General features: G+C 35.0%; 1 protein-coding gene across 19 annotated transcripts in view; it reads right to left on the bottom strand.

The window, feature by feature from the left end:
* LOC145270654 (RIMS-binding protein 2-like) overlaps positions 1-17,948 on the bottom strand; it is a 1,565,000-nt gene that overhangs the window by 708,263 nt on the left and 838,789 nt on the right. The gene's annotated exons all lie outside the window — the stretch shown is intronic.

The following is a 17,948-nucleotide window of genomic DNA, read 5'->3' as shown; positions in this document are numbered from 1 at the left end:
TTTTTTTAATTATTTTTTTTTTTAAGAAATGATTTGCTTTTATTATCTCCCTTGGCTGATGTAATGTAAAATATTCCCCTGTAAAACTTTTTTTTTTTAATTATTTTTTTTTTAATTATTTTTTTTTTTAAGAAATGATTTGCTTTTATTATCTCCCTTGGCTGATGTAATGTAAAATATTCCCTTGTAAAACTTTTTTTTTTTAATTATTTTTTTTTAATTATTTTTTTTTTTAAGAAATGATTTGCTTTTATTATCTCCCTTGGCTGATGTAATGTAAAATATTCCCCTGTAAAACTTTTTTTTTTTAATTATTTTTTTTTAATTATTTTTTTTTTTAAGAAATGATTTGCTTTTATTATCTCCCTTGGCTGATGTAATGTAAAATATTCCCCTGTAAAACTTTTTTTTTTTAATTATTTTTTTTTAATTATTTTTTTTTTTAAGAAATGATTTGCTTTTATTATCTCCCTTGGCTGATGTAATGTAAAATATTCCCCTGTAAAACTTTTTTTTTTTAATTATTTTTTTTTTTAAGAAATGATTTGCTTTTATTATCTCCCTTGGCTGATGTAATGTAAAATATTCCCCTGTAAAACTTTTTTTTTTTAATTATTTTTTTTTAATTATTTTTTTTTTTAAGAAATGATTTGCTTTTATTATCTCCCTTGGCTGATGTAATGTAAAATATTCCCCTGTAAAACTTTTTTTTTTTAATTATTTTTTTTTTTAAGAAATGATTTGCTTTTATTATCTCCCTTGGCTGATGTAATGTAAAATATTCCCCTGTAAAACTTTTTTTTTTAATTATTTTTTTTTAATTATTTTTTTTTTTAAGAAATGATTTGCTTTTATTATCTCCCTTGGCTGATGTAATGTAAAATATTCCCCTGTAAAACTTTTTTTTTTTAATTATTTTTTTTTAATTATTTTTTTTTTTAAGAAATGATTTGCTTTTATTATCTCCCTTGGCTGATGTAATGTAAAATATTCCCCTGTAAAACTTTTTTTTTTTAATTATTTTTTTTTTTCAGAAATGATTTGCTTTTATTATCTCCCTTGGCTGATGTAATGTAAAATATTCCCCTGTAAAACTTTTTTTTTTTAATTATTTTTTTTTAATTATTTTTTTTTTTCAGAAATGATTTGCTTTTATTATCTCCCTTGGCTGATGTAATGTAAAATATTCCCCTGTAAAACTTTTTTTTTTTAATTATTTTTTTTTTAATTATTTTTTTTTTTAAGAAATGATTTGCTTTTATTATCTCCCTTGGCTGATGTAATGTAAAATATTCCCCTGTAAAACTTTTTTTTTTTAATTATTTTTTTTTAATTATTTTTTTTTTTAAGAAATGATTTGCTTTTATTATCTCCCTTGGCTGATGTAATGTAAAATATTCCCCTGTAAAACTTTTTTTTTTTAATTATTTTTTTTTTAATTATTTTTTTTTTTAAGAAATTATTTGCTTTTATTATCTCCCTTGGCTGATGTAATGTAAAATATTCCCCTGTAAAACTTTTTTTTTTTAATTATTTTTTTTTTAATTATTTTTTTTTTTAAGAAATTATTTGCTTTTATTATCTCCCTTGGCTGATGTAATGTAAAATATTCCCCTGTAAAACTTTTTTTTTTTAATTATTTTTTTTTAATTATTTTTTTTTTTTTTAAGAAATGATTTGCTTTTATTATCTCCCTTGGCTGATGTAATGTAAAATATTCCCCTAAGAATATAAGAAACATTCATTTTTTCTTTTTATTAGAATTTTCCATTACACCAAATTGAGCCAGAGCAACGTGCAGCAGGGTACAGCTAGTGTATGTATATATAAGAACAAGTAGTTAATACAACATGTTAAAAAATCCTTTGAAAAAGAGTTAAAACATATTTAATTTTAAAAAGGAAGCACAAAATAAGTGGACAGTCCTTAATCCGTCGAGTTTCTAAGAAATAGTTTCCTTCTCATCAGAGGGTAGGATTTAGCAAAATGCGGGATCGGATTTTGCTTGCAAAAGTATTTGATGAAACTGCAAGTAAGTCACAGATCTTACTTGGTGACAAAAACTGAAGCAGAGAGAATAGATTGAATAAAAAAGTGATTTCACTTGAATGGATAGTCTGGTTAAAGGTAAAATATCCAATAACGGTAAAATCCAAAAATGCATGATCCAAGAAAGTTAGTTAAATTTCCATTCACACAAGTAAAATCCAAGGGAATCACGTAATTGGAAGATGATCCAAAGTAATCCAAAAGGCAGAAATCCATGGAATAATTCACAAATAGGTACAAGGAAAAGGGAATATATATATATACAGGGTGTCCACAAAGTCTGGCTACATTATGTAGCCAGACTTTGTGGAAGCATCCTGTAGATTATGTAGCCAGACTTTGTGGGCACCCTGTGTGTGTGTGTGTGTGTATATATATACACACAAACACACACAGGGTGCCCACAAAGTCTGGCTACATATATATATATACACACACGCGTGCGTGTGTGTGTGCGTGTGTGTATATACATATATATATAGAGCCAGACTTTGTGGACACCCTGTATATATATATATATTCCCTTTTTGTGGACTTTGTGGACACCCTATATATACAGGGTGACCCCCAAAAAACAGAGGACATTCAATTGTTTTTCTGAGCATTTTACAGTCAACGGAAAAAAAAAAAAGGCCAAAAACCCTAGTGTTTTGATATGATGTTTTCAATATGAAACTAGTTATGATGAAATTTTCATTTAATTCGGACAAAACACTAAGAAACGGGGCCTAATTAGAGTTGGGGCCTGTTTTTTGGGGGTCACCCTGTGTATATTGATGAAGGGGAGACTAAAACTTGCTGCTATGGTTTCAAATGATCTGAAATAACAGCAAAGGGAGACTTGATTCGAAATATTTCTCATATGTCATATCTCCCCTCTTTTGGAAATAGGGTACGATTATGAATATCTCCAGTATCAAATAATCTTTATACACTGTGAAATTTACTTTATGTATGAAAACAAAAGAGGAGAGATATTTTTTTTTTTTTTTTTTTTTAATTACATTTTCACCTCAAACAAGGCAAATTGCCATTTTGGTGTAGGGGGCTACTATCAGGGGCAACAACTACTGGGGTACTATATAGGGATTTGGGCAGCAAGATGTCGGTTCACGTTACACTTGAACTTCTGCACGTCAGTACTGTTGGGGAAGCAGGGACCTGGAATGGAATTCCAGAGTCTAGCGGTTCTGGGGAAGAAACTATTGGAGTAAAAAGATCTTTTACATCTAGGGATCTCTACAGTGTGGGGTGGGATTTAGCAGCCTGTCGGGTTTGTCGAGGGTGCTCACGTCGTGGGGGCACAAGTGATTGCAGTTCGTCAGAGCATTCACCACTAAAATACTTGTAGAACAGGCAGAGGGATGCAACATTTCGTCGATGGGACAGAGGCTGAAGCTTGAAGATATAACATATGAGAAATATTTGGAATCAAGTCTCCTCTTGCTGTTATTTCAGATCATTTGAAACCATAGCAGCAAGTTCTAGTCTCCCCTCCGTCAAGGCCAGATGTTTTGGGGAAATATCAGATATTTTGTAGTTTATATGCAAAACTAGGAAAACAGACTATGATTGTAACATTTTATGGCTGTAAAAAAGTGCCAGAAATATGCTCTGGACGATGACTAATTCCCTTAATGTGCGACTATAAGGGCAAATATCACATAGCCCACTACACAATTCAGGTCATTACCTTTCCAACGAGCCTTCATTTGTTAAATTCTGATCAATAGTCGCTGATATTTGGAACTTATAAAATTGCCAAAAAAAGGCGGTATATATATATTCATTTAAAACTCTACAGAAGGTCAGAAAAACATTGGTACCGTCGGTTTCAAGCCTAACATAAGGGGGGGGACCAGTTAATGGTAAATAATGTTAGGCTCTCGTCAGCCATATTGTTTCCTGACGAGTGCCTAACATTATTTACCATTAACTGCCCCCCCTTATGTTAGGCTTGAAACCGACGGTACCAATGTTTTTCTAACCTTCTTAACAGTTTTAAATAAACAAATAAATATTAAGCTCTTATCTTGAAAATGTTTTCTTTGTAATCGAACACTTTGTTGGAATTCTTTCCCATTAAACAGTATATATATATATATATATATATATATACTTTTGCATTAAAATATCGCCATTACTTTTTCATTGAAATATTGTAAAAATTAAATTATAATTAAATTAAACGACCGGTATTACATTAAACGAACGGTGTTACATTCAACGACTAGTGTTACATCAAACGACTGGTGTTACATCAAACGACCGGTATTATATTAAACGACCGGTATTACATTAAACGACCGGTATTACATTAAACGACCGGTATTACATTAAACGACCGGTATTACATTAAACGACCGGTATTACATTAAACAACTGGTATTAGGCCCCCTTTTTGCCTACTTTTAGGGGAGCTGGTTTTTACCCCACATTAAAAACGGACTCGTGCCTAATTTGCTTTGGTGGGGAAGCAAATAAATACAATGAAACGACCGGTATTTCATTAAACGACCGATATTTCATTAAACGACCGGTATTTCATTAAACGACCGGTATTTCATTAAACGACCGATATTTCATTAAACGACCGGTATTTCATTAAACGACCGGTATTTCATTAAACGACCGGTATTTCATTAAACGACCGGTATTTCATTAAACGACCGGTATTTCATTAAACGACCGGTATTTCATTAAACGACCGGTATTACATTAAACGACCGGTATTTCATTAAACGACCGGTATTTCATTAAACGACCGGTATTACATTAAACGACCGGTATTTCATTAAACGACCGGTATTTCATTAAACGACTGGTATTTCATTAAACGACCGGTATTTCATTAAACGACCGGTATTTCATTAAACGACCGGTATTACATTAAACGACCGGTATTACATTAAACGACCGGTATTACATTAAACGACCAGTATTTCATTAAACGACCGGTATTACATTAAACAACTGGTATTAGGCCCCCTTTTTGCCTACTTTTAGGGGAGCTGGTTTTTACCCCACATTAAAAACGGACTCGTGCCTAATTTGCTTTGGTGGGGCAGCAAATAAATCCAATGAAACGACCGGTATTTCATTAAACGACCGGTATTTCATTAAACGACCGATATTACATTAAACGACCGGTATTTCATTAAACGACCGGTATTTCATTAAACGACCGGTATTACATTAAACGACCGGTATTTCATTAAACGACCGGTATTACATTAAACGACCGGTATTTCATTAAACGACCGGTATTTCATTAAACGACCGGTATTTCATTAAACGACCGGTATTACATTAAACGACCGGTATTACATTAAACGACCGGTATTTCATTAAACGACCGGTATTTCATTAAACAACTGGTATTACATTAAACGACCGGTATTTCATTAAACGACCGGTATTACATTAAACGACCGGTATTACATTAAACGACCGGTATTACATTAAACGACCGGTATTACATTAAACGACCGGTATTTCATTAAACGACCGGTATTACATTAAACAACTGGTATTAGGCCCCCTTTTTGCCTACTTTTAGGGGAGCTGGTTTTTACCCCACATTAAAAATGGACTCGTGCCTAATTTGCTTTGGTGGGGCAGCAAATAAATCCAATGAAACGACCGGTATTTCATTAAACGACCGGTATTTCATTAAACGACCGATATTACATTAAACGACCGGTATTTCATTAAACGACCGGTATTTCATTAAACGACCGGTATTACATTAAACGACCGGTATTTCATTAAACGACCGGTATTTCATTAAACGACCGGTATTTCATTAAACGACCGGTATTACATTAAACGACCGGTATTTCATTAAACGACCGGTATTTCATTAAACGACCGGTATTACATTAAACGACCGGTATTTCATTAAACGACCGGTATTTCATTAAACGACCGGTATTTCATTAAACGACCGGTATTTCATTAAACGACCGGTATTACATTAAACGACCGGTATTTCATTAAACGACCGGTATTTCATTAAACGACCGATATTTCATTAAACTATTGAGAAAGAAGAAAGCAACAAACCGCGTGTCGATTGAATTATAAAGCGGCAGAGAATGAACGCGAAGATATTTGTGGTCACTTTTGGTTTTGATGGCAATAATGCGATCATCGTATAAAAGCTAAACATGGAGAAGACACAAAGATGAAAGCACGGTTCGATAGGAAGTTGCCATCTCCGCGGAACACACCTCGAGACCTGATCACGAAAATATTGCCAAACTAATTTCAGCCTGTTTGTTGCGTCGAGATATGATGTAAGCCTGCACGTGATTCTGACCGAGCATTTGGCAGGGTACATCAGAATCAACCAACATTGGCTCCCATTGCCATGTTTGAAGGAAAGGGTCCAATTCAAACAGAAGAATTCTTATTTTTAAGTAAGTGCAACGGATTTCTTGGTTTCTCTTCCAGGAAAAAGAGTGCGATACAGATCATCTTTTTCTTATGGCATCGGGAAATTGCAAAATTGCACTCTCGTATCAACAACAGGATGTGGACAGTGAATGGGTCTCATTTATAGTACAGGGTGTCCAAAAAGCCACTAAAGGATCGAAAATCTTTGTCATTTTGCTATTAATAATTTTTTTTTTTTTTTTTCCCAGATATTTTACAGATAATATTATGGAAATTAATTATGAATAATTATAGCATTGAACAAGGTACGCAAGTTGTGAAATTGTTTTACCAAAATCAGGGGTCAATTATTTTATTTATTTATTTATTTTTTACATGGAGTTCACCATTTATCAAGGCCTAATGGCCACTCAGGGATAAGGGTTATTGTGTGTACAGTAATCAAAGGGATAGTGTAGCAATAGTATTAGAGAATTGATAAGGTGTCATTACTTACGGGGGGCGGTTCATCAGGAATTTGTTTGTGTTGGACTTGAAGACATCCAGGTTGAAGTCGGGAGGGAAACAGGCAAGCGGAACAGAGTTCCACAGGCGTGCAGTTCTAAGAAAGAAGCTTTGTTCATGGTATCTATGTTTTGATTTAGGCACAGATAGGGAGTGGGGAAAATTATTGACGGTGGTCCCAGCTAGTCGGGTGTTTTTTTGAAAAAAGATTGGCGAGGGGGGACCAGAGAATGGAGCTCAGACGAGCACCTGCCATGGAAATAACGATAGAACAATGACAGGCTCGCCACGTCTCTTCACACATTCTTTCTTTTATTTTCCGAATATAAATGCTTTTTTTTCCCCTCTGTTTCATATATTTTACAGATAATATTTTGAAACGCAAGTTGTAAAATTATTTTACCAAAATTGGGGGTCAATTGTTTTTACTTAAAGAGCTAATCGACGCCATTTTCATGTAAGAGATAATCTTTGACTAGCGCCCATTTTTTACTTGGGGGGGGGGCTATCTTAAAGAAAGTACCTATGTTAACAAACCCCAAACTTTGCAAGAATTTAAGGAAAACATCGAGAACGAAATAAGGGAGTTAAATTGCAATCCAGAGATTCTGCAATCTGTCATGAACAATGTTTTGGAAAGAGCACAAATATATGAAGCTGAAAATGGGCAACATTTAAAAGACATTATTTTTTTTTTTTATAAATAAAGATTGTGTAAATTTTGTCATTTTTTAAAAATATTTCCCAATGTCTTAGTGAGATTGTGTTAAAATTACAGAAACATATAAAAAAAAAAAAAAAAAAAAAAATCTGTTTCAATTTAAAACCCTTCAGTGCCTTTTTGGACACACTGTAATCAAACTAATTACAAAACCTGTATTTAAACTTCAATCACAAAACGGCTAACATACAAATAAAGATACTAGTAGTACTCCGTCAAATAAATATCACCTTGACTTTTTTTAACTCACGTTCATCCCACATACGGCATATAACCACTTGAACGTAAAGGGCTACTATTTGTGACCATGTCTAGGAAAGATTAACAAGATGTTAGTTTACATTACATTTAAAAACCCTAGGGGTAATGCTCAGAGTATATAGATTTCTATATATCAAAAAAAACAAAAAAAAAACAAAAAACAAAAATAGTCCTGGACAAGACGTTAAACTGTATCCATTTTTATTTGTATTAACACTTTAACCTACTAATACTTTTGCTTAGAAAAAAAAAAAGAAAAAAAAAAATCTTTGTAATTTTCCTTTTTCACATTTGAACACAATTAAAAATGGCGTCTTTTTAAATGCTAAAATTCTAAGATCCAAATGATTTCTAATTTTTGTTATGTCTAAGTAAATATAAAAATATATATTTATTTTTGAGCAGAACAAACACAAGGGACTTCCCCATTATAAAAAATAGGGAGGATGTTGCAATATTTTGGATTCTAATGGGGTATGATCCCACACAGTCGGACGATTCTATTTATAAACGATGCTGCTAAGAACTGACGAATCAAATTAATTCACGTTCTGCTACCAACCAATCAGAAACCAGAATTGCTTCATAAATATTAAACCTTTTCTGGAGCAATTTCACATGTTTTTTTCCCGGGTTTCGACACGGTAAGAATATTTTGTTCTGTGGAACTGTCTACTACAAACAAGTCACCTACCAGGACTTGTGTGTAACAGCGAACCATCTGAAACTGTTCTGAAACTCAAAATGGCTTACACTTCCAAATTCTAGTTATTACATTTCCAAATTCTAGTTGTTTGAGGGAAGAAACTATTAAAGTAAAAAGCTTTCTGGCATTTAGGCACCTCAATAGTGAAGAGGTGTGATTTTGTTGCCAAGTGGGTTTGTCAGGGGATATGTACGTCAAGGGGACACAAGTGCAAGGAGTTCATCAGAACACATTCCACTAAAACACTTGTAAAACAAGCACAGAGATGCAACACTGCAGTGATAGGAGAGGGTTTGGAGCTTAGCTGACAGTGTGGAACCGATTAGATTGAAAATTTTTTTGGACTATCAAACAAGTGGTAAATGCTCCAGCCCAGATGTGGCGGTCCTGGATATGATCTTAAACTACATCCGATGGTGAAGCCCCACCTTGCGGGCCTTGGAGAGTGTGGAGCCACCCTTTAATTGCCATTGCTCCCAGGTTCACTCTGACCCGGAGTGGTAGTACCTGTTAGGGTCCCAACTATGGGTAAAATAGAATCCGACTTAAAAAAACAAATATACTCCATCGTTCCTCAAAATTAACTAGATTCGGCATTAAATAACCTGAAAAAGGTTTATATGCCGTAAAACAAAAACAACCAACCAACCTGTCGTAAAGATTGTCCCCAACCGTTCCAAGCTGTCGTAAAGACTGACCCCTGATTGTTCCAAACTTTCGTAAAGACTGTCACTAACCGTTCTTCACTATTGTAAAGACTGTCGCAAAATTCACAATCACACTTACAAGCACACGTTAACCAAGTATTTCTACCTTTTATGGTGTTTCGTTTGCCACACAGTGTATAACTCGGTGAACAACTTCCTCTCTATTGTTCTGCCAATAAACCCATTTCCTCTTGCCTTTTGTAATACTTTTGCTCTTTCTTCCCCCCCCCCGTCACTTCCTAACACTTGGTGGTGGGAACGCCAATGATATCACATTCTGAGGAGACTGTCAACAATTTCGTTTTCATTTCCATAAATACATTTCAATAAAACAGAATTTGCAGTTTCTAATCTATTTTTTATGGAAATGTTTTAAATTTCTAGTCGTGTCATCTGATGTAATTAATGCGAAATATCGTTTAGTATGCATGAGTTGCTTCCCCTTGAAACGGGATATCGTCGGCCATTTTCTTTTTTTTTTTAATGTCAAACTTAGAATGAAATTTTGATTACAATGAAAAAAAAAAAGATTTTTCACAACTAAATATTGATAAAGTTTCTGTGTATTTTTATTTATTTATTTATTGCAAACTATTTTGACATTTGCAATCACTTTCATGTTTATCGTTGAAACTGACATTAGCGTTAACATGTTTTGTAATCGCCTAAAAAAAAAAAAAAAAGCAGCAAAGAATACAATTTTACTAAGTGAAAACCGGTGAACAACTTCCTCTCTATTGTTCTGCCAATAAACCCATTTCCTCTTGTCTTTTGTAATACTTTTGCTCTTTCCCCCCCCCACCAAAACAATCAACCAACCAACCAACCAGATGTGGCAACAATACTCCATGTATGTGCGAATTATGGCCTTGTAGAGGTACGGGATACTCTCAGGTGTGAGTAGTCTTCTAGCACGATAGAGGTAACCTACCTTCTTTGCAGCAGCCTTTGCAATGTCCTCAGCATATTAGTTCCAGTTCATATATTTTATTTCCGAGTTTTGAGCGCTTCTCAGTGTAACGGAACACGGACATGCATATGGTAGCCGTATGCACATGCGGAACAGTGTACGAAATGATGTCACGGTAAGAAAAAAAAAACATGTGCGAGCTTGTTAGAGAAGACGATCACGTTAGACACGTGAGTGACGTCACAGCTATAATGAGAAGTCACGCGTGGTGGGAGAATGAAGAATAACGGGACTTTCCTATTCTTTGTCTCCTCTGCTACTGAGTCTACAATGTGTTGGGGCCCGGATGTCTACATGTAAACGCGTGTAACATTATGTCAGTACTCCAAAGATAGCAGCCTCATGTTGCCATCTTTGTTTTCGCTTTAACTTAAGCGCTCAGCACTACTTGCACTTTAAACTAAATAAACACTTTAAAATAAGTTAAAGCACCAAAAACTTACCCACGTAGGTAGAAGAGTAACTTATCTTGCTTTTGTATTTGTTGTACTGTTGTTTTAACTATCCCATCGACGAGATGTTGCATCCCTCTGCCTGTTCTACAAATACTTTAATGGTGAATGCTCTGGCAAACTGCAAACACTTGTACCTACTCAACGTTACTACCCCCGACAAACCCGACAAGCTAGTAAGTCTCATCCCTTTACAGTAGAGATCCCTAGGTGCAAGAAAGCCTTTTACTTCAATAGTTTCTTCCCCAGAACGGCAGGTCTTTGGAACTCCCTTCCGGGATTCGGCTTTCCCAACTGTACTGATATGCAGAAGTTCAAGTGTAATGTGAACAAACATCTTTCTACTCATCTCCCTTCATAATGCCCCTGCAAATTAAGTCCCTGATAGTAGCCCCCTGCTTCAAAGTGGCACTGTGCATTGTTTGGGGTGAAAATTGAATAAAAAAAAAACTCTCTGGGAGCGATGTACCCCTAGTCTTTGTTAAGACCTGCATCTAGGAGAAGATAACTCTGATGACGTGACAGAGAAATCAGACCAACAATGGACCGAAACCTGTGGAGAACAACAACCATCATTTCATCTACGATACAACAAGATCTATATATAATATATGTCTCCATTCATAATGCCTCTGCAAATTAAGTCCCTGATAGTAGCCCCTTGCTTCAAAGTGGCACTGTGCCTTGTTTGGGGTGAAAATTGAAAAAAAAAAAAAAAAAAAAAAAAATTATCATTCTGTTGTCTATTGTGAAACATACCCCGGATAGATTTTTCATTCAACTTTCTAACTAGACGCATATTTAATACATTTTTTTTTTTTGTATTTTTTTATGACCTACTCCAGCGTAATATAAACACCCCCAACAACCACCCCATGTTAAGAACGGCTTTCGGAATCACCCCCAACCTTCCCATGTTAAGAACGGTTTTCGAGGTTGGGGGGGGGGGGTTATTCCGGAAGCCGTTCTTACCATGTGGAGGTTGGGGTGTCTATAATGCGCAAAGGCACGTCGTAAAAATTTACTTTTTTTTTTTTTTATATTCTTATAGCCTCGTTTTGGTTTAATCGGGTTAATTTTGCTGTTTGTTCCACGCTACAAAAATTGTTAACACGCGAAGGCCCTTACTCTGACAGCATCAGAAATCACCTCGAGCAAAACCACGCGAACTATTAAGGAAACTCGACGGACAGCCTATAATCAAATTTGACCAACCTTAGACGTAATCATTTCATACAATTATTCTTTGCCAACGAAACGGACAGGTTCTCGTAATTCGTTGCACAACGGATGGTGGGGTGGTGGGTGTAAGAAGCACAATGACCTAAACGGTTGGAAATGAAATTGCATGGCGTTCAAGAATATATCTAAGAGGAGGAGGAGGAGGAGAGAAATATTAACCATTCGCCGATCAGAAAAGAGATGGAAATTAAAGGTATGTGATAATTTGCCAGAAATTAGATTACGTAATGAAGAAACGTATAATTGGATAAAACTATTCAAACGCATATCATTTCCATTGTTTCGACTGCTGTTCTCATCTTTAGTGTTATTTTCGCGTTTGGGTTAATGTAACCTCGAACCTTCAGGTCGACATCGGGAATCTTTCGGTTAAAGTGGGAAAGATTTAGACCAAACGCGAAAGCATTCGGTCAAACGCAGAAAGCATTCGGTCAAATGCAGAAAGCATTCGCTCAAACGCAAAAAGCATTCGCTCAAACGCAGAAAGCATTCGCTCAAACGCAGAAAGCATTCAGTCAAACACAGAAAGCATTCGCTCAAACGCAGAAAGCATTCAGTCAAACGCAGAAAGCATTCGGTCAAACACAGAAAGCATTCGGTCAAACGCAGAAGCATTCGGTCAAACGCAGAAAGCATTCGGTCAAACGCAGAAAGCATTCGGTCAAACGCAGAAAGCATTCGGTCAAACGCAGAAAGCATTCGGTCAAACGCAGAAAGCATTCGGTCAAACGCAGAAAGCATTCGGTCAAACGCAGAAAGCATTCGGTCAAACGCAGAAAGCATTCGGTCAAACACAGAAAGCATTCGGTCAAACACAGAAAGCATTCGGTCAAACACAGAAAGCATTCGGTCAAACGCAGAAAGCATTCGGTCAAACACAGAAAGCATTCGGTCAAACGCAGAAAGCATTCGGTCAAACACAGAAAGCATTCAGTCAAACACAGAAAGCATTCGGTCAAACGCAGAAAGCATTCAGTCACAGAAAGCATTCGGTCAAACGCAGAAAGCATTAAAACTATTTAAAAATAATATTTCAATGAAAAAAAATATTACAACGATCTAAAAAATTAAAAAAGTAATATATGAAATAATAAAATAAGTATAAAAAACATAACAAATGCTGGTGTCTCCCACTAAATGCAACTTTGTCTCTCTCTCTCTGTCTGTGTTCGTTCCTTATAGACTCTGAAATGGCTGAACAGATTTTCTTTAAAATTTACAGAACTTTAGTGTAGAAGTCCGGGAGTGATCTTATTTAAGTTTACTCTCGGTATATCACCGGATAATCGCAACCATTATTGTAAAATGTTTTTCACTCCTAATGGGGGGGGGGGTATGAGAGGAATGGATTCGCCAATCATTTTTATAACCAACGGCTGGGCTAAACAACCAATGAAAACGTTTCAAAATTATTATAAAAATTGTTGAATTTTGGATTCAATCAGTGCGCCGTTTACTACGTCACGGACCACATTTAATTCTTGGCCGCCATCTTGGTTACTGATCTGAACTACGCCGCCATCTTTGTTCAACACAATGTCTCAAAACTTAACACTTAAAAAGCATAACAAATGCTGGTGTCTCCTACTAAATGCAACTTTGTCTCTCTCTCTCTCTGTCTGTGTTCGTTCCTTATAGACTCTGAAATGGCTGAACAGATTTTCTTTAAAATTTACAGAACTTATGTGCATAAGTCCGGGAGTGATCTTATTTAAGTTTTATCTCGGTATACCCACGATAATCACCGATAATCAAAACTGTTATTTTAATTTATCTATCATCGGTAAAGCCATTTTTTCCATGTCGTCGCTTAGCAACAATGATAGAACAACGGGCCGTGAAAATTCTACTATAGTTAAGTTGATAATGTTATTTTTGTTTTTGCATGACATGACGTGGTCTGTAGGTTTAAACTCCACACATAAATTTCTGAATTTATATTTTCAACCGTCCGTTTGCCTTACGTTAGATTTTTTTAACTTCGCTTATTCTTATGTTTTGATTAACACCCCCCACCCCCGCCAGAGCACACACACACCTCCAAACACCCAGGTAACGCCGGGTACCCCCTGCTAGTCTATAAATATAAAAGCGAAAATGTATGTATGTATGTATGTATGTATGTGTGTTCGCTTTTTCTGAATGTCAACAAAAGGCTTCTTTCAGAGAAGCGGTCGCTCGCTTCACAACTTTTTAAAACTTTTTATATCACATATAAATCGTAATATCTTACAGTTAACAATGAAGCTTGCCTGTCTATTTTATTTGCTCGATTTCGGGAAGATAAATATTCAATATTTGTCTTTTTCCTATAACATTGGGGGGGGGGGGGGAAAGCGTTCAGCAGTAAATGAATACTATCCTGCAGTCAAAATTGACCTCATTAACTCATTAAAACGGACACCTGCTAAATCCAAGTAATTAAATAAATTCAAACGTGTTTCCGTTAGCATCTCGCGGTGGGGCAATGGTTAACGTCGCACGTTTTTTTTTTCACACTTTAATTTACAACTTTGCCTCAACGGTTCGGGTTCGATCCTCATACTTACTTTTTTTTTTACCCCGCCACCTCCAAACACCCGGGCAACACTGGGTACCCCTCGCTACTATGTATATATATAAAAGCGAAAATGTATGTATGTATGTATGTATGTACGCTTTTCCTCGATATCCACAAAAGGCTTCTTTCAGAGAAGCGCTTGCTCGGTTCACAACTTCTTAAAACTTTTTATATCATTTATAAATTGTAATATCTCACAGTTACCCACGGAGCTCGCCTGTCTATTTAATATTATTGACTTTCAAACGTTAATTATTCGACATGTCCCGCATCGGCACGCGTTACATTCGGTTTTCGGTATAAAAAACAAGCGAAACTCAACTCTAATCACAGGTCGAAATCCAGTTGTCTCAAGAGAGCTAAGTAACGTTTGTTCAATGTCGACTTCGTCATATCAGACTGTAGCTTTCATTTCGCTCCTCCTAATAAACAGGGAGCGGGTTTTTAAAAACAAACAAACCGATTTATTGACCTCATTAAAAACTGTCCCGCACAAAATGCTAACTGCTGAATACCTATCGCTGTCACGTCAATCAAAAATGCGCACCTGTTTTTTTTTTTTCATACTTTACTATTTTCCAACTGCACAGCATATATATATATATATATATATATATATATTAATTATCACTGTGACCTCCAAATTTCTCTGTCCATAGTCTGCTGATTTTCGTTTTCTTAGTCAAAAAACTATATATATATATTTCAACTCTACGAAGGATCGAAACCGCATGAAGGCTTCGGGTTTTTTTCACGGGCACCTGTTTTTTTTTCACATTTTCGGGTTTTTTCACATACTCCGAAAAACACCAGGGCAACGCCGGGTACCCCTCGCTAGTATATATATAAAAGCGGAAATGTGTTTGTGTGTGTGCTTGTATGTCTCACAAAAACTTTCGACAGAGGCCACGGATTTTCACCAAATAGGTATTATTTTCTAGCTTCGAACCTTCAGACGACAAATATAAAAAAAATTGGCCCAAAACATTCATTCTTTCACCCTCAAGCAGACCCGTTCCTACCAGGTTGAAAAAAAAAATCATATCTTCATTACAAGATGGCTTCTACGCATGCGTCAGCACGTGCAAAAGACGTTGAACCTTGAATTCGTTTAAATATTAGAAAAACCGACCTACATTCGCCCACACGACCCGAGCGCAATGGATAAAGTGACAGCGTCGTTATCTCAAGATTGCAGGTTCAATCTGAGTTATCAGATGTATAAAGTTTTTGATTTTTAAACTTTCAATATTGAAACAAGGTTACTTATACCATTTTTTTTTTTTTATGTTTTTGTGTTTCCAAAAACGTTCATTTTTTTCTTTCTTTCTTTTTTTTTGGGGGGGGGGGGTGTTTTTCCGATTTTTTTAAGTTTCAACAAAATTATTACTTCGCTTATTCTTTGACCCTCTACACACATACCTCCAAACACCCAGGCAACGCCGGGTACCCCCGCTAGTATACAAATAAATAACAATTTAGCTAAGATGTCACGTTTTCTTTCACTTTCTTTTCCGTCTTCACGTCACGGCTTCGAGCCTGGCTGACTACTGACACTTTTTTTTTTTTTTCTTTTACACCTCCAAACACCCAGGCAACGTCGGGTACCCCCGCTAGTGTTTACATAAATCTTGGATTCGAAAAAGGATTATTGTTCCCATACTATGCACCTTAAAATTTCTTTACAATGTTAAAGCTTGGGGAATTAATTCAAGTCTACTTATTCCACAAAAAATTGTGAACATCTCAAGTTTCACAAATGGCTTCCAGCACCTTCACATAAAACTAAATGTAGATCACATTCTTCAACCTTACGTCGAGCAGCTCTGTTCCAAAATAATGAGTGATTTTCGTACATACAAATGTATAAAGATATACACATACCTAAATTATCATAAATATGTGTGTATGTGTGTACGTGTTTGATAACCATATATATATATATATATATATATTATGAAACAAGAATTATAATTAAGTTTACAAAGATAATCCAAACTGGCCAACTTAAATAATAAATATCTACGTGCATAAAATTAAGTAATCTTGTGCGAGCCTTCCTAGTCTCGCACGAAAACACGCGTTCACATCTCAAGCCATTTTTCTTGTCATACACATACACGCACACAAACATATGCGCGCACGTACACACACGTAGATACATTCACGTTCGCGAACATACAATCTATGGACATGATATCTTTTGAAGTTTCACTTCTCGTCAGTATAGCTAAACTTATCAAGACTCGAACTCACCACCGCTCGACACATTTAGCCATTCTGAGGAGTCGTAGACGACGAAACACATGTCAGTGGATAATTATGTTATAAAAATAATATATATATATATATATATATACATAAATAATGAAATAAGAATTACAATTAAGTTTACAAAGATAATCCAAAATAGTAAACTTAAATTATATTATAAATATTAAAGACTTAATATTTATAAAGTAATCCTAATCAGATGTGAAAGCTCAATGAAACCAAATAGGAAATATAGAGCTTATAATAAGAACAAGTAGTTAATAAAACATGTTAAAACGCTTTAAGAGACACCAATTAAGAGTACAATCCACTTAATTTGTGTTTCCTTTTTGAAAATTAAGTATGGTTTAACTCGTCTTAAAGTGTTTTAACATGTTTTATTAATTCTTTGTTCTTATATATATATATATATATATATATATATATATAAAAAGCTGAACGTCTGTGTGTGTGTGTGTGTGTGTGTGTGTGTGTGTGTGTGTCTGGTCACGAATAGGCTCTATATGGTTGACTATTATAGAAAACTGATCATATATAATGATAGAAGATGTATCGAGACATAGGAATGGGTATGTTTGATCTGGCATAATGATGATTCATTAAAATTGTGGGGTCTGCATACGCGCCTGGTCCAAAAAGTATGGAAATAAAAAATTTAAAAATTAAAAAAAAAAACATTTACAAGTGTTTTTGATATAGATGTACATAATAATACTTTGATAAGTATGTTTTAACTTAAATAGGGATGATATAATAAAATTGTGGGGCCTGCGTTCGTACCTGGCCTTCATAGAATGGAAATAGGCACAAACTTTTATAAAGAATTTTCATATCTATCTGCGTAAGTATACTTTGATAATTATGTTTCAGGTTGAAGAAATATGGTATAATAAAATTATGGGGTGTTCGTTCACGCCTGACCTCCATAGAATGGAAATATGTCACAAAGTTTAACAAGGTTTTTTAATATAGATCCACAGAATATTGTGATAAGTGTTTCAGTGTTAACAGGTATGGTATAATAAATTATGGGGTCTATCTATTTTATTTTTACTTTCATCATATTTTGCTTTGGTTTTGATACCCCCAAAATTCGAAGCTATC

Source organism: Euprymna scolopes, chromosome 46, assembly GCF_053919585.1.
Source record: "Euprymna scolopes isolate OS-2025 chromosome 46, ASM5391958v1, whole genome shotgun sequence".
Taxonomy (NCBI): Eukaryota; Metazoa; Mollusca; class Cephalopoda; order Sepiida; family Sepiolidae; genus Euprymna; species Euprymna scolopes.
Note: the sequence above shows the minus strand (reverse complement) of the source record. Positions and strands in the feature narration are given on the sequence as shown.